Source organism: Eulemur rufifrons, chromosome 7, assembly GCF_041146395.1.
Source record: "Eulemur rufifrons isolate Redbay chromosome 7, OSU_ERuf_1, whole genome shotgun sequence".
NCBI classification, from domain to species: domain Eukaryota; kingdom Metazoa; phylum Chordata; class Mammalia; order Primates; family Lemuridae; genus Eulemur; species Eulemur rufifrons.
This window is the reverse complement of record NC_090989.1, coordinates 145,890-164,350: the sequence shown is the minus strand read 5'-3', so window position 1 is coordinate 164,350 and position 18,461 is coordinate 145,890. Positions and strand designations below refer to the sequence as shown.

Genomic DNA, 18,461 nt, shown 5'->3' with positions numbered 1-18,461 from the left:
AATACTGCCAACCAGGCCTTGCTCTCAAATTGTTAAATATTTTCCACAAGAGATTATAAAGTTTTAGCACGTAGAGACTGTGATGCCTCATTCTTTCATGTTTCCAAGGCTCTTTGTATTCAAATTAAGTAGAGTACCGTAAACTATTAATAATTATAACTTATACTGCTCAAAGTCCCATTTTCATCCCCAAATCTCCATTCTAAAATTTCTTTGAATAATAAGAGTTAACATTTATTGAATGATACTATATAGCATTCACTGTTCAAGATACTTTTCACATATTAACACACATAATCTTCCCAACAACCCTATGATATAGATACTACTATTCCTATTTTACAGATAAGAAAACTGAGGTACAGAAAGGCCAAGTGATCGACCCAAAGTCCCACAATTAGTAAGTGGCAGAGTTGGGATTCAAACTAAGACTGACACAGGAGCTCACATTTCTAAATTTTTAGCAACACAAAAATAACTCTTACGAGGCCTGGTCCTCCCTGGCCTTGTTTTAAGATGTGCCTGGATAAGTAGCACAGTTTCACAGCCAGAATTTAAAGAAATTCTACTCTTTTCTTTTCAAAAAGGGATAAAACATAGTGTACAGCAACACTTAACCAAATCCCCTTCCTTCTGCTGTGTTCTGTCCCCAGGCACTTCAATTCCAAGGCCTTTGTCTAGCGATCACTATCAGTTTTCCAGCCCCCCAAGGGAAAACCACAAAGGCATTCTTTTGATAGATGGCCCCAGGCTCCCTGCTGGCAAAGAGAATCCTTCCTTCAGAAATGTTTAGGTTCAGTTGTCAGGGTGGGAGAGGAGGCCATAAAGATACCCACAGTCACTCCTAGAAAATTGCCCTGAGGTAATTTGCAGAGAAGGGCAACTTTGGCCAAATACAAGTTTCTCCTCTGCAAAATCCAACGAGAGAGTTGTTCAAAAGAAAAGGCTGGCCCACTATTTGCAATAGATTCTCTACATATTGAAACACAGTTATTTCTCTGGGGGTCACGAGCACTTTTAAGACTTTGGCTTTTTTTCTTGGTTTGTTTTTTGCCCGGGCTAGAGTGCCGTGGCGTCAGCCTCGCTCACAGCAGCCTCAAACTCCTGGGCTCAAGCGATCCTCCTGCCTCAGCCTCCCAAGTACCTGGGACTACAGGCATGCGCCACCATGCCCTGCTGATTTTTTAAAAATATTTTTAGTTTCCCGGCCAAGTTTCCTTCTATTTTTTAGTAGAGATAGGGTCTCAGTCCCGCTCAGGCCCGTCTCAAACTGCTGAGCTCAAACAATCTTACCGCCTCGGCCTCCCAGAGTGCTGGATCACAGGAGCCACCGCGCCGGCCGAGACTTTGGCTTTCTTATCAGAAAAATGTGATGCATACACAAACTTTGAGGAAACGCGTACGTCACAGTCCTAAATTAAGAAACCCTGGCCGTGCGTGGCGGCTCAGGCCTGGAACCCTGGCGCTCTAGGCAGAGGCGGGAGGTCGCCCGAGGCCAGCAGTTCGAGACCCGCCCGAGCCGGGCAAGGCCCCGTCCCTACCTGGAGTCAGCGAGGCCGGCCGGGCGTGGCGGCGCCTGCAGCCCCAGCCACTCATGGAGGCCGACGCAGGAGGCCAGGGGCTCGCTGGAGCCCAGGAGTCTGAGGCTGCAGCGAGCTGTGAGGACGCCAGGACACTACTCTAGCCCGAGGGACAGAGCGAGACTCTGTCTCAAAAAGGAAAAAAAAGAAATCCCTAACGCGGAGGGATTGTGAGCTTTGTTGAATCACACAACTTGTACGTTTTCTTAAGCCCCGGTCATGGCACTTACGGAACACCGGGACCCGCTGTGCCAGTGGCGGCCCCCAGGCGGCACTGCGGGGACAGCTAAGCGGGCCGCCTGCGTCCACCGCAGAGGCTGATGGAGACGGGGATTCGATTTTAATTTTTTTAAATTGTGGTAAATATGTTATCATAAAATTTGCCACCTTAACCATTTTTGAGTATACAGTTTGGTGGCATTAATTACTGTGCATTCTCAGTGTTTTGCAACCATCACTATTTTCCAAAACCTTTTGTCACCCCAAACAGAAATTCTATAACCATTAAACAATAATTTCTCATTCTCCCCTCTTCCCAGCCCCTGGTATCCTCAAAGCTACTTCTTGTTTCTATGAATACGCCTGCTCTAGATACTTCATGAGTGGAAACATACACTATTTGTCCTTTTGTGTCTGGCTTATTTCACTTAGCATAATGATTTAATGTTCATCCATGTTGCAGCCTGTGTCAGAACTTCATTTATTTTCATGGATGGATAATATTCCACTGTATTGAATATCATACTCTGCTTACCCATTCCTCTGTTGGACACGTGGGTAGCTTCTACCTTTCGGGTCCTGTGAGTAGCGCTGCAGGACACACTGGCACACAGGCATCTGCTGAAGTCTGCTTTTAATTCCCCTGGGTATATACCCAGAAGTGGAGTTGCTAGCTCACATAGTAATTCTATGATTAACCTTTTAAGGAATCAGCAAACACTTTTCTACAGCAGCTGTACCATTTCACAATCCTACCAGCACTGTACAAGTGTTCCAATTTCTCCACATTACCAACATTTGCCATTTTCCATTTTTTCCTTTTTTCCCCCCAAAAAATAAAACAGCCATCTTAGTAGATGTAAAGCAGTATCACATGGTGGTTTTGATCTGAATTTTCCTAACGACTAATGGTGTTGAGCATCTTTTCATGTACTTATTGGATATCTGTTATCTTCTCTAGAGAAATGTCTATTCAAGTCCTTTGCCCATTTTCGAATTGGGTTGCCTGTTTGGTTGTTGTTGAGTTGTAAGTGTTCTTCATAGATTCTGGATATTAGTCCCATGTCAGACATAAGCTTGGTAAACATTAGGTTGTCCTTATACTTCCTTGATAATGTTCTTTGATGCATAGCAGTTTTAAATTTTGATAAATTATAACATCTATTTTTTCTCTTCTTGCTCATGCTTTTGGTGTCATACCTATGAATCCATTGCAAAATCAAAAGTCTGAAGATTAACTTCTGTTTTCCTCTAAAAGTTTTAGGGTTCTGGATTTTATATTTAGGTCATTGATCCCTTTTGAATTAATTTTTATATATGATGTGAGGTAGGAGGTCCAACTTCATTCTTTACAATGTGGAAATCAAGTTATCCCAGCCCCACTGTTGATGAGACTATTCTTTCCCAATTGAATGGATTCAGTGTCTTGTCAAAAATCTACTGGCCATATAGATCTATGGGTTTATTTCTGAACAATAAATTCTAATTCATCAGTCTATATGTCTATCCTTATTCTAGTGCCACACTGTTTTGATTCCTGTAGCTTTGTAGTAAATTTTGAATTGAGGAGGAGGAGGAGGAAGAGGAGGAGAATTGTTGAGAAAAAGCAGGACAAGGAATGGAAGACTAACTGCAGTTTTGGAAAATGATAGTTTTTTTAACTTGCTTCCAGCTACAGGGTGCAAAATGAAGAGAAAACATCACTAGGATTTAATTTTGGACGGGGAACGAGGCAGAGGCAAGTCTCAAGGACAAAGTTTCCATTTCTGGCTTACACAGGGTACTGAAGTAAGGACTGTGGGAAGAAGACTAAGTTTGCAGAAGGCAGTGGTGTGTGCATGTGTGTGCTGAGTTTGGTTTGGGGCAGACTAAGTTCAGATGCCTTTTAGAAATCCAAGGGAAGATGCCAAGCAGCTATGTGGAGATACAGCTGAGGACTTCAGGAGAGCACATGCTGAAGATCTGTGAGACACGTAATAGTAACCAAAACCATAAATGCAGATTTGACTTCCCCAGGACAGAATATGGCAGAAAGAGACCTAGGCCCCAAGAACTAAGAGCAAATCCAGGAGAGCTATCCTATAGAAATCCAGTGAAGATAGGATTTCAAAAAGTGCAGAGTATCACTGAAAAGTCAAAAAGCAAAAGGAACTGAAAAGTCCACTAGATTTAGCAAACTGTTGGTCACTGGTAACTTTAGCAAGAGTAACATTATTTTGTTGAAATAATATTGTTCCAAACCAGATCAGGGTAGGGTGGGTTCAGGAGTGAGTGACAGGTGGAGAAACTGAAACAGAAAGAGAGCCCTTCCTAGAAGACAGACTGAACAAAGGGAGGAGGCAGATGGGAAAGGACCTGGAAAGAGATGAGAAGGCACATGAAGGTCTATGGTTATGCAAAATTTATCCTCATTTTAATTAAAATACGTACATATGATTTTTCAAAAATCAAACAATCCCAAACCCCATCCCCTATTGATGCTACCCTACGGCAATCCCTGCCCTCTATTTTAGTTTTGTGGTTTGGTACTTACCTCTGTATTTATAAGCCCCACCCTTACCTACTGACGTCCTACCTCAAGTCAATTAATCTCTTCCACATACACCCACCCCCAACACAAACGCACATACGCTATCCTTCCTCTTATCTTCTCAATAAAGTCATACCCCACTTTCTAGTTAAACCAGCATTCACTGTTTTAATTACCAGGACAACGTGCTGACACTCACTACTGCTCTGAACTCTTATCACATCTCCAGCTCCCCAAGATCAGTCCAGACATTTTCCCAGACACAGAGCAGGGCAACTGTGGGCTCATCTCCTCTATTTACTTGCTCTCAGGACTGCAGTCTTATACGGCCTATTGCCCAGTGCTGGAAAGCAATAGCCTCGTGTATTTTACCCAGTTTCATCATGGATGGTGGGAATGTAAGTCCATTAGTAGTTGCTCTGCCTTGGCCAGAAGTAGAAGTCTAGACTCTCTCCTAGTACCCCTGTTTCTAGCAGGGCATCACCCACTTTCAAGACAGTCTAAATGAGAACTGTTCTCATTTGCCCTTTTCAGAAAATACACCTCAAGGCTTTTGCAGTATAGAAAATAGTGAGCTGGCTGCAGGTGCTGGGGAAGGGCTGTGTGCACTACCACAGACTGGGAGCGATCACCCTATTCTCAGCCCCCTTCACTTCCCCACTCCCAGAGAGACCTGGTGCCTCTAATTCTTGAGATTTCCATGGTTTTGAGGCTCAAACTGGCATGTTCCTTGACCTTCCCTCTCAGGCACTTACGTTTCCTGCTAAATCAAAAGACACTTCCAGGGGCCGGGCGCGGTGGCTCACGCCTGTAATCCCAGCACTCTGGGAGGCCGAGGCGGGTGGATCGCTCGAGGTCAGGAGTTTAAGACCAGCCTGAGCAAGAGCGAGACCCCGTCTCTACTAAAAATAGAAAGAAATTATATGGACAACTAAAAATATATACAGAAAAAATTAGCCGGGCATGGTGGTGCATGCCTGTAGTCCCAGCTACTCGGGAGGCTGAGGCAGGAGGATCACTTGAGCCCAGGAGTTTGAGGTTGCTGTGAGCAAGGCTGATGCCATGGCACTCTAGCCCGGGCAACAGAGTGAGACGCTGTCTCAAAAAACAAAAAAAAAAAAACAAAAGACACTTCCACCACTTTCTTTCCAGTTTCCAAAATGTCGTCTTTTCTACACTCTAGTCTATCTCATTCTTTTTGTCTATATATATGGATATACATACATGCACACACACACACACACACACGCACACACACACATAACAACGCTCATTTCAATAGGGTTTCAGGAAAGAATGCACATTCAGTTAATCTTGTTCCAACAAAGGTCAGGTTTGAACTGTTTGTTTCAAATACGAAAGACTTCAAAATGTTTGAGATTCTATAAAAAGATTCACTTGAGAGGATGAGGTTGACTATATAAGAGAGAAAAGACATACATAAACTTTTTCTAAAGCCAGAAGATCAAATTCAAGCCGGAGAAAACATAGTTTTTAATAAGAACAAAAAAAGTAAATCACATGTAAATTAATAACTTTGGCCATATTTGAAAAGATTTATTAATATTTATAAATCTAAAGAATCCTAAGGAAAATAATTATCTTCTCCTAAATAGAAATTCAGCAATATGCCATAAAATTATTGAAATCAATATAAAAGAATAGTGAAAAGAAAGTATTCAATTTTCTCCTGCTTAATCATAAAAAGTGGGGCACTATAAAGGGCTTCTCTGTTAGCCTCAAGTATTTGATGCATAAAAATGTCCTATGTATCTACACAACCTGCACTGGACCTGCCAGAGCACAGCACAGTTCCCATAAGAGTTAGTTTGCTTTGACACTTTCTTTACATTCTGTGGGACAGAGACTGTACACTGTTCAGCATGGGATCCATAGCTTAACATGGAAAAGTCTGAATTTAATAATTCCAAAACACTGTACAACACTGTATCCTGGGGAAGTAAATAAATCTATATAAACAGAAATTTTGGGTGCTGATTGCATAATTCAAATTTTTGCTTTCTTTCTTTTTCTTTTTTTTTTTGAAATGGAGTCTCACTCTGTGGCCTGGGCCAGTGTACAGTGGTGTCATCACAGCCCACTGCAACCTCAGACTACTGGGCTCCAGCGATTCTCCTGCCTCAGCCTCTCGACTCACTGGGACTACAGGCGTGTGCTACTCCACCTGGCTAATTTTTCTATTTTTTGTAGAGACAGGATCTCACTCTTTCTCAGGATAGTCTTGAACTCCTGGCCTCAAACAATTCTCCCACCTCAGCCTCCCAGAGTGCAAAGATTACAGGTGTGAGCCAAATTTTTGCATTCTGTTTCTTTTTTTTTTTTTTTTTTTGACAGAGTCTCACTCTGTTGCCCAGGCTAGAGTGAGTGCCGTGGCGTTAGCCTAGCTCACAGCAACCTCAAACTCCTGAGCTCAAGTGATCCTCCTGTCTCAGCCTCCCGAGTAGCTGGGACTACAGGCATGCGCCACCATGCCCGGCTAATTTTTTTTTTTCTATATATATTTTTAGCTGTCCATATAATTTCTTTCTATTTTTAGTAGAGATGGGGTCTCGCTCTTGCTCAGGCTGGTCTCGAACTCCTGAGCTCAAACGATCCGCCCACCTCGGCCTCCCAGAGTGCTAGGATTACAGGCGTGAGCCACCGCGCCCGGCCAAATTTTTGCATTCTGAACATATCAAAAACACTATCACATACAAAAATGACCTAAAGCACAGTTTTGCTGTCTACACATTTCTCCATAAAAATGGAAGTCTGCAAAAAATCATAAATTATTGAAGAGATTTGAGTTGTAATAGCTTATCAACAATTTACTACATAAAAAAATGAGTATATCACCTTGATCTAAAAATTTTAGAACTACATTATGAAACCTAGGCTGTTAGTTTCTGTACTTGCTATAAATGATTTTGGTTTTATCCAAAGTGGGTTATGTGTCCAAATCTAACAAATATTAAATTACAAATTTCCTCCATTAAAAACCCTAATATTTTACACTTCTAATAGAAGACAGCCTATAAATATATAAAGCTAAAATTTCAAACTGTAAAAAATTCTTTATTCACAGAAAGGAAAAACTCTTTCATAAGGAAGAATGTCATTTGCAAGCAAAAGGGAGTAATAATTATTAGTGACTATTCATTTCTGCAGGGACAGAAAGAACTAGAAGAAGGTTAAAAGGTTTTGTTTTCTTTTTTACATCTTGTCATGTAAAATTATGATTAAATATAACATAAATGTCTCCCTATTCAGCAAAGATAAACAAGTATCCTCATAAAAATATAGCTAAGAGTTGAAAATATTTGCTGTTAGACAACACTACTAATTTTGCATAATTTTGCACTCCACGTTGTTGGGCCAACAAAGTTTTTTTACCAGTGATCTAAATCAATACTGTAATTGGAAGTTTATGGAATTATAAACATAATACATTGTATTTTTGTGATAATTTTCTAGTTTGTATTGATTAATGATGGTCATTTCTAATGACTTTTCCTAAAATGTTTTTGAATACTTAAAAATTAACTCTATTACTATCTAAGAAAATTACTCTCAGTTGTCTATAGCAATTCATATCAAAAGCACACCTAATTTTGTTTAATGGATATTAAAGAAAATAGGAAAAGTGCCCAGTTCTATTAAAAGTGCATATTCCCTTTAGTGGGAAGTGTTGTAAAATTTTACTTATTTCAAAAATTAACCTAGAATCATTCATCCAATGTTTTTGAGCACCTACTATTTGCTAAGCACTGCTCTAGGTACTCAGGATATAGTGGTGAATGATTCAGAAAGGTTCCTATACTTATATGGCTTATTGTTAATATTTGAGGGTATTGGGGGAACAGACAATAAATGTGAAAACAAAAAGATGATTTCAGATAGTGACAAGTCCTGTGAAAAAAAGAAAAGAAAAGGAAAAAATCAGTAGGCAATGGGGAGGGCCACTTAAGATTGGGTGGTCAAGGTTGCTATGGTGGTCATCAGTGTTGTTCACTAAATACTTCTATTTGTCCCAAGCACCAGCAGTATTGCACTTGTAAAGGAAAATAAAAATCTCAGGACCCTCCAACTCCCTATGCCAAAGGGAAGGTCAAGCCCAGATGCTGAGTCATGCAACACCCTCTTGCAAATGAACAGCTGTTACTAACACTACAGGCCAGATTGCCACAGAAAGGTAAATGGCTTCAGGCATCTACACGGACAGTTCCCATAGATCATTCATAAGAACACTGTTTGCTGGCCTCCCATCAATGAGGACATTCAAATTGTAACTTCCGGGTCTGCAGGCTAAGTCTAGCTCCTAAAACTAAAGTCCACTTTGATTCCACACTAATAATGTGGATTACAAGTTTATCTTCCCAAGTGCAGAACAGAGACAAGACCATTCTTTCTTCCAGCTACCCAGGGACATCTGTATAACCAATTCTTCCTTTACTCCCTTTTCTCTTCAAACATTTTCCTTAACCTTGTGTAAAATGCAGATTTCCTGGCACTAACTAAAATCTCACAAGAATGTAACCATTTACATCACAGCCCACCCTCTCCCCTTTTCTCTTTCCATATGCCCTCACTCTTTAAATACTGAGTTTCCAAATCCCTCTTCAGATAGCACAGGGCACAGATGCTTCTGTGGTTTGTCCTTGAACTTTGGCTTCATAACCCTCCACTGATTGAGATCTTTGTCTGGCCACCTATTTGGGTTGTCACACTTCCCCATAGCCCTAAAAAAGTGATTTATGACACTTGCCATTTGAAAATTCAAGAATCTTACTCTGATTTGCTACACTTTCTCTATATATCACAGGCAATGGCAATGCCCCGATGGTGGCTGCTGTCAGCCTGCTACCAGAAGGAGGACCATTCGAGGCAGAGCTCCCACTAACCCATGATGGATGGGTAGCATGAGCAAGACCCATTGTTCTGAACCACTGAGGTTTGAGGTTGCTTGTTTCACAGCACAACCTAACCAATCCTGCCTATCATAGAAAGTTAAGGAGATCATAAATGAAGTAAAACAGCTAGGCACACCAGGGGGAAAACACATGTAAAGACATAACTGAGAAAGGACAGTGGTGGGAGTGTGGTGAATAAGGACAATCATATGAAGGAGGTGGAGAGCTGTACTCAGATCAGGCCACGCAGGATTGAAAGCAGACTGTGGGCAGCTTGGGCTCAATACTATTTCCATAGGTGAGCAAGGTGGGGATTTTAAGCTGGAGTGGGTGGGATGGGCATGGGGGGGCTTTTAAGGGAAAAGCTACCTAATGAATCATGAACAGGTAAAGTCCCTTTCTACCACCAAATTCCAGATGACTGGTCTCAGACTCAGACAAGAGACCAAACTGTACCTTTCTGGAGAAATTAAATGATCCCAGACGAAGAACCTTCAGACCCTGACATCTGAAGGAACCTAAAGAAACAGCCATCTGACCACCTGACATCCCACCAGTAAAACCCACACAAAGAATGTCCAATTAGCTTCCCAATGTCTCACTCATAAATACAAACAGACAGCCAGGAATCACCAGACATTTGAGACCGGCTTCTCCACAAAAGAGAAAAAGAGGTCACATGGAGCAAACAGAAAATACATATAATTGATATCATAGAAGAGTAAGAAATGGAATCGCACCTATAAACCACAAATAGGATACTCTAAATAGAAATATTCAAAAAACTTTAAAATATGATAAACAAATTCAATTAAAGGGTTAGAAAATAAAGTTGAGGCAATCTTGCACAAAGTAGAAACAAAAGACAAGAAATGCACAAATAGGAGATAAGAGAAAAAAACTTTGTGATACAATATCTGAATAACAAGAATTACAGAATGAAAATAGAGGGGAAAAATTATTCAAGAAAAGTACCTACCAATGAAAATTGGCATCTGCAAATGGACAAAGAACATGAAATGCCCAGCATATGAATGGAAGGAAGCGCAAAGCACATCCACCTGGAAAGTCAAACACTGGTGGTAAGAAGAGGAGATGAAAGGCTCCCCAGGGTGGGTGACAGGAGAGGTCATAAAACAAACTGGTATCAGATTTCTCAGTAGCAACTGTGGAAGCTAGAAAATCATGGGTGAATGCCTTCTACATTGAACAAAAAAAAAGAAGTGGAAGATGAAGATGTGACTCAATTGCTACAATCACAGGATAAAATTTTAACACATGAGAAGCTGCTTCTTATGAATGAGCAAAGAAAGTGGTTTCTTGAAATAGAATCTACTGGTGAAGATACAGTGAACATCATTTAAATGACAACAAAGGATTTAATAAATTTAATTGATAAAGCAGTGGCAGGGTTTGAGAAGACAGACTCCAGGTTTTTGTTTGTTTTTTTTGTTGTTGTTTGTTTGTTTTTGGAGACAGGTCTTGCACTCTTGCCTGAGCTAGAGTGCAGTGACATCATCATAGCTCACTGCAACCTCAAACTCCTGGGCTCAAGCCATCCTCCTGCCTTAGCCTCTCAAGTAGCTTAGACTACAGGCACATGCCACCCCACCCAGTTAATTTTTCTACTTTTTATAGAGACAGGGTCTTGCTATGTTGCTCAAGCTGGTCTTAAACTCCTGACCTCAAGAGATCCTCCGGCCTGAGCCTTTCCTATGACTCAAAATCCAGAAGCAAAGCAAGTGAAAGGCTGAAAATGGGACTACCACCACATACACACAAAAACACAAAAAGACCCCACAAAACCTAAAGCAAACAAGCAAAATTAAAACCTTTTACATGTCCAAAGTACACCATAAACAAGGTAAAAATATAAATGACAAATGGGATAGGTAAAAGTAAAAGAAATTTTTACAAATTAAACTATGAATTAAGGGTTAATATCCCTGATATGTTAAAAAAAAAAAAAAAAAAGAAAGAAACCTCTAAAATTTCAGAAAAAGCCCCAAAAACCCAATGGAAAAACTGAGCAAAAGATATGGACAAACAGAAAACACAACACAAAAGGTCAAGTTATGGAAAGACAATTTCTCTTAGGGAAGACCAATTTCTAAACTACATCTAATATAGAATTTCTATTTAATACCTATCAGACTCACAAAACTATAGAAGCCTGGCAATGTACTCTGTCGTACAACTGTACAGAAACAGGGATTCTCATACAGCAGTGGTGGGAACAGAAAATGTCTCAATCTTTATGGAGGGGAATGTGGCAATAACCACCAAAATTACATATGCATTTTCTCTTTGACCCAGCAATCCCACTGGCAAAATCAAAAATGATGTACCTACACATTCATGTCTTATAGCAGTCTTTGTAATAGTAAATCCACAAGGAACTGGTGGAATACAGCGCAGGGCATCTACACAGTGGAATGCAAACAAACTGGAAAAAAGGGATCATATCATGTCAAAAGGCAACCAAAGAAAATATATTAATGGATAAAGTGGACTACATCAAAATTAAAAACTTTTATGCTTCAAAGGACACCATCAAGAAAGTGACACCACAGAATGGTCAAAAAGACCTGCAAATCCTACATCTGATAAAAGACTTCTACTCAAAACACATAGAAGGTTTTTACAATTCAATAAAAAGACAACCCAACTAAAACATGGACAAAGGATGTGAACAGACATTTATTCAAAGAAGATAAACAAACAGCCAATAAGCACTAGGATGCTCAACATCACTAGTCATTAGAGAAATGCAAATGAAAATCACAATGAGATGCCACTTCACGACCACCAGGATAGCTACAGTCAGGAAATCCGGACAATAACAAGTGCTGACAAAGATGCAGAGAAACTGGTATTTTCATACATTGCTGGTAGGAATGTAAAATGGTACAGCTGCTTTCAAAAGCAGTTCAGCAGTTCCTCAAAAAGAAAACAGAGTTGCCACATGACCACAGCAATTCCACTTCTACATACATGCCCAAAAGAACTGAAAATATATGTCCACACAGAAACAGGTACATGTATATTCACAGCATTATTATTCACAATAGCCAAAAAGTGGGAAAAATGCAAATGTCCATCAACTGATCAATGGATAAACAAAATGTGTTACACCCAATGGAATATTATTGACACAATGAAACATTATTCAGCCATAAAAAGGAATGAAGTAGTGACACATGCTACAACATGGATGAACCTGGAAAACGTTCTAAGTAAAAGAAGCCAGACACAAAAGGCCACATATTATATGATTTCACACATATGAAATGTCCAGAATAGACAAATCCAGAGACAGAAAGTAAAATAGTGAATGCCAGGGGCTGGGATGAGAAGAGAATGGGAGACGACTGATATTGCCTCTGCGGTTTCTTTTGGGGACAGTGAAAATGTTCTAAAAGCAGATACTAGTAACAGCTCCAAAACCTTGTAAATAGACTAGAAACCACAGAATCATATTTATGGAAAAAAGTCACTGGAGCCAATTTACATGTCACTTTGTTCAAGTGGGGAGGCAGCAGAGGATTATTTTTGTAGCTTCTATGTAAAATTATCAATTTACAAAGAATTTTCAATGATTCCTGTTTTTTCCATGTGTCTCCTCTTCCTTTGAGACTTTCCCCCACCCTCTAGGAAAGTTTCCATCATTACTGTTACTATTAACTTTTAAAAGTATCTGATATGGACATTTTTCAAGCATACAAAAGTAGAGAGAATTATATAAGCCTTTTGTGCTACAATAGTTTATTAACATGTGCCATGTATTTTAAATCTAAATTATTTTCCTGAAATTGCCAAACCCAGGCCACAGCCTGAGGCAGGGTTAATCACTCAAACCTGCCAGGATGGTGCTGGGCCAGTCATGTAACGCTTTCAGGCTAACTTTGGGTGAATTCTGGCAAACTATTTCCTTCACTCACAATGACATTTCTCAAACTTTCCCCTTCACTATCTTTGAAGATAGGATGGGCAAGGTAACTAGTGACCATTATATCGTCTAAGGAGCAGGGTTCCATAAAAAAGGAAGAGAAAGAAGAGTGAAAACAATGCACATCATTAGACTGTGTCAGCCTTTGTCCTTTCTCACAATAAAGTGCCATTCTCCTAAGTGATACAATGTCTACTTAAAGTGTAAGGCTTGATAAAGTATAAAATCCATCCCCATATACACCAAAACATACCCAGAATGTAGAGTACAGATATTTAAAATGTAAGGTAACTGAATATATTTAGTTATACTTTACTAGTGTGTTGCTCTTCCACATGTAAACTCTATGTTTAAGATATCACCAGTTCACTGCCTTGAAGCAGTTCTCAGGCCACAGTGCAGGGACGGAGACTCCAAAAGGAGCTTGAGGACTGAGCTGTGGAGACAGAGACCAGAGACTGAAGTGGCCAATTTTCGGTTTAGCCTTTTTTCAGATAATTCATATTTTTCAAAGACAATTATTTTCTGTGATTCATACTTCAGATGCTTTTCCTTTCCTATTATCTACAATATTTAGGATAATTGTATTAAATGGTACCTACTTAAGAATACTGACTCACAATAGTATAACCACCTAACATTTTCTACTCTGTTCAAGATCAAATTTTATAAAAATATTCTCTTTAAAATGCAATTCTAACAGCAGCAATTAAGAATGTAATTCTTGACTGTATCGGATAATCTGAAACTGAGAAAACTATGTGTATTTAGAAAATTTGACTGAACACACTTTAAAAACACAGAACTTTGTGTGTTCTCCCCTGAGGTAAACTGAGAAGACAGAACACTGACACCACTGGGAATCCAGCCACCTGGGGAAGGGCCATGTCACACAGTGGGAGAAGCAAATAAAGAACATGGACCAGACTCTGCTGAACACCCTGTCAACAGTACCAGGCCCAGGGAGGCTTTCCTGTCACTTCCTAGATGTCCCTCTTCCTTTAAAACCAATCTGCCATGCACCTTGACTTTTGTGAAACTGGTGGAGAATTATGAACCTATATTACAGAGGAATTAAAGAAACCTGTGGAAACTAGCACAATTGCCTAGGTCCTAGGATCACTATGAAGCCTCAAAATGCTTGTGTGAGAAATCCAGTTAGCGAGGAGTGAACACAGATATTGTCCAGTAGTGGCTGAAGCCACAGTAAGTCTTACAGCTCAAGGACTTCTTCCCAGAACAAAGGAATTAACTCCTACTCTCCTCATACTCAGCCCAAAGGCTTTGAATCTATTGCTGTGGATGGGTCTTGCAGCTCAAGGACTTCTTCCCAGGGCAAAGGAAGTAAGTTATAATCTTCTAGAACTCAGCTGAAAGACCCTGAATCTCCTCCTCTGGATGGCCATCCCCACTGAACAACCTGTAGGTGGAAATGCCACCCCCAACCTGAAGGAACAGGAAGAATCATCTGAAACCCAGATAAAGGCCAGGGAAAAGAGGAGGCTAGCCAGAGAGCAGGGCAGAGTCCGGAAAACTTTCTCAGGTTGTCTCACCACGGAGTGCAGATGTGACCCCAAGACGGTTGGTCCGACTGCCCTAGGGAAAGGCTTCCAAGCTTTTCTGATTTTCCTACAGGATTATGAGAAATCCGGAGCTCTGAGGGCAGAAGGGGCAGGAACACCATGCTGCTGCTTTTCAGTCCAGTTACTGGAATGCCCAGACATTCAAACTGGACGTCAGCCTATCTCCTGAATATTACCTACCTCAAGATATGGTACATATTTACCTGTGATTTTAGGTATATCTGAGCCCATCGGGGAACATCAGCCAATGGTACCTTTGATATCCATCTTACCTAGCAACACGGTAGCATTTCTGAGGAACCTGAAAAGACTTAAGGCTTTCTTCCAGGATGCATTTATTTTTCAGGTTGTGTTTTTTTTCCCCCCAGATTGTTTTGATTATCGTCTTTTTTTTCCCCAGGAAACTTAATTGATCTGATTCTTGAAAGAGAATTTCTGAGATTTAGAGCTAAAGGTCCCAGGGTACACCATTTTCTATAATCTATTCCAAAAAGAAATATTTAAAAAGAAAGCATGAATACCACTTAGAAAAATAAAAAATTTGAAATGTGAAACATTTAAAAAAGTGTAACTTTTAAAACTTAGACCTTAGATCCATCCCCAGAGATTCTGTTTTAATGTTTTTTTAAAAATTTAAAAAGCAATTTAGATGCTCACTCATGATTGAGAACAAGCATGCTAAATATTGTTTCTTCCTAATGTGACTTGTGTAGCACCATCACCTAAAATCCCAAATAATTCATTTAAAACTATATAGTACAAATACTACTGTAACTAAAGCTTACAATAGTACATTTTTCATCAGCATTTGTCTAAAAATGCAGGTGAACCAAGAGAAAGTCCAACTTTATATTAGACTGCTCGTCGTTTGGCTTTTAAGTCACTTGAAAGTAACTGGGACTAAAACTAGTTTTATTTGAATAGTCCTTAAAAACAATAAAAGCTTTCAAATGATTCAAATGGCAGTTTCTTGCCTGAAACAAACCAACATGAATATTAATGACAAGTAAGAGGCTTCTTAAGATTGTGTAGAACATATATGTGAAGAGTGGTAAATAAGTAGGTATTTCAAAAGAAACATTTCAGGTATGTTGATATTAAATGATATTAAACTTGATATTTCCAAACATATAAGAGAAATGATAAATTATAAGTACAGTAGAAAAAAATTACTTTAGACTTTATATTGTCTATAATTTAAAAAGATAACATCTCTAATGGTAAATACACCTCCTCCCAAAACCTATTAAATTTGACATCAATGGAAATCCCAAATAAATTATTCTTATTTTTTGACCAGGCAGTTAAAATAAGCATATTTTATATTAATTGGGGAAGGGCTCCATGTCAAAATTCAATTGAAAATTAAGGACTTGCTCTCTCAAACAGCATTTTCTAGATGCACTTTTGAGATAGAAAAACAAACAATAAGCAGGTAAATCAAGAATCTACAAAAAGAGAAAACTAAAAAATTCATAATAGCTTTCAAGTTGAGAGAGCTTCTCTATACTTAGCCTTCCTTAAAATTTTTTTTTTCTAAAATCTTTCCATAGCTATCAAATATGAGAAAATCATATTAATAACCCACTGGAACATTTCTGTTGATGGCTGTCAGGATGATCTGGATCTGTGGATGCTATAACTCACTCGATCTGTTACTCTCTTCACCACATGCTTCTCATGAAATGGTATTTTATTTTAGATGACAGTGCACACCTAATGGAATTCTGAAGCCTTAGCATTTACCACAGCTTTCAAGAAATTAGCTATTTCAATGTAAATTGAACTTATCCAGGAGAAGGTATGTTAAAAGATTCCTCAAGACAATGACTTCCCCTTTGAAGACAAGAATGCTTTAATGTTGGAGTTAATTCCAAGTGTTTTCAAACATTTTTCTCCATTACATAAGTATTAAAATAAACATCATAGGTCTCCCCACCTCCACTGCTCCCGACTCAAGTTATCTTTATAACATGAGCTACCATAGTGACAGCAAGAAAATGAGCCAATTATCCACACTTGTTCTTAGATTGCCAGCTATCATCACCAGTGAAATTGGAATTAACCAGAACTTTATATATGGAATGTTTTGATTACCAGGAGTTTCCTACTATACCTGCCTTTCCACCTCCTGCTTTTGTAGGTAGAATGAGCATAGTTTTTATATTCTGTTAATATTACATACTTTTGGAGACTTATAAAGGTACATTGGGAACATGAAGGCATATCAGTACAAAGATCCAAGAGGTTGATGGGTCTTAGGGAGACAGACTAGCATAACATACTACAGGTTTGGTAGTCATACCCATGGATTGAAACCAATTTGATTATGTCTGTGTGAACTTGGGGACCAGCAATTTAACTGTGTCTCTTCCCTTATTATAAAATCGTTATAACAACATTCCCCTCATGATGCTGTCATGAAGACTAAATGGAAAATGTACACTGCCTAGTATGAAAGATGCTCAATGATGGACATCTTAAAAAAAAATGGTAGTGCCACAGGCACTGTTTGTGATAAAACCTAGCTTGCTAGAAACTGCTTGCAAAGTGGACTTGCAAAGTGATCTAATGTGCATAGTCAAATTAAAATGTATATAAGTCAGATTCTCTTGCTATAAACCATAGTATCTAACTAAATTTTTTAAGTAGTATTTTTAATCCCACTTATGAGAATTAATGTGACAAGCTCTCAACAGAAATCCATTGAAAAATATTTGTATATCTTGCTTTTATGTCCATATGATAAATGCTTAAACTAAGAAAGAAGATCCTACATTCTTTAAATTATATTTTAAATTTACTTAACATACAAGCTGACCCAACCAAGGGAAAAAAAAACAAAAAACCAACACTGAAAACTTTTAAATGGGTCTACCTTTCACTTAAATGCCCAGATAATATCTGGAGAACATAATATATGTTTGATATTTAATACACGTCTACTTTTTAACAGAGTACTGTAAAAAATTAACATAAGAAAGTTGCTTTTAGGCCAGGAGTGGTGGCTCATGCCTTAATCCTAGCACTCTGGGAGGCTGAGATGGGCAGATTGCTAGAGGTCAGGAGTTCGAGACCAGCCTGAGCAAGAGCAAGACCCTGGCTCTACTAAAAATAGAAAGAAATTAGCTGGACAACTAAAAACATATAGAAAAAATTAGCAGGGCATGGTGGCACATACCTGTAGTCCCAGCTACTCAGGAGGCTAAAGCAGCAGGTTTGCTTGAGGCCAGGAATTTGAGGTTGCTGTGAGCTAGGCTGATGCCAGGGCACTCTAGCCAAAAAAAAAAAAAAAAAAAGTAAGTTGATTTTAAAAACCCTCAGGTGGTTATTACAGTAAAAAAGTTACAAATTAGAATAAAATTTTAAATCATCAGTGCTAACACCTCACAAGTAATTTTAACTCAAATACAATGTATCTTAATTCAGCTTCTGTCCCACAGTACCCTGGACTTACTCTCTTCTGTTACACTTTATGTGCTTCCTTCAGTAATTGTGTTACTCTGAACTATAAACTCTGCAATGGCAAGAACTCTCTTATCTTGTTCACCTCAGCACCTAGCAAGTGTACGGCACATAGCAGAGTTTCAATAAATAACAATGTATTAATAAATGAAATTAAGACATTAAAATTGCATATATTCTACTTGTACAAAAAATGCAATTTTAATGTGATTTTATGAAACAGAT

At 39.0% G+C, this 18,461-nt stretch overlaps 1 long non-coding RNA gene across 1 annotated transcript in view; it reads right to left on the bottom strand.

The window, feature by feature from the left end:
- LOC138387766 (uncharacterized) overlaps positions 1-18,041 on the bottom strand; it is a 42,427-nt gene extending 24,386 nt beyond the window's left edge. The window contains exon 1 of the long non-coding RNA XR_011233973.1: positions 17,953-18,041. This is a non-coding gene — a long non-coding RNA (uncharacterized lncRNA). The remainder of the gene's footprint in view (positions 1-17,952) is intronic.
- Between the last annotated feature and the right edge of the window lie 420 nt (positions 18,042-18,461).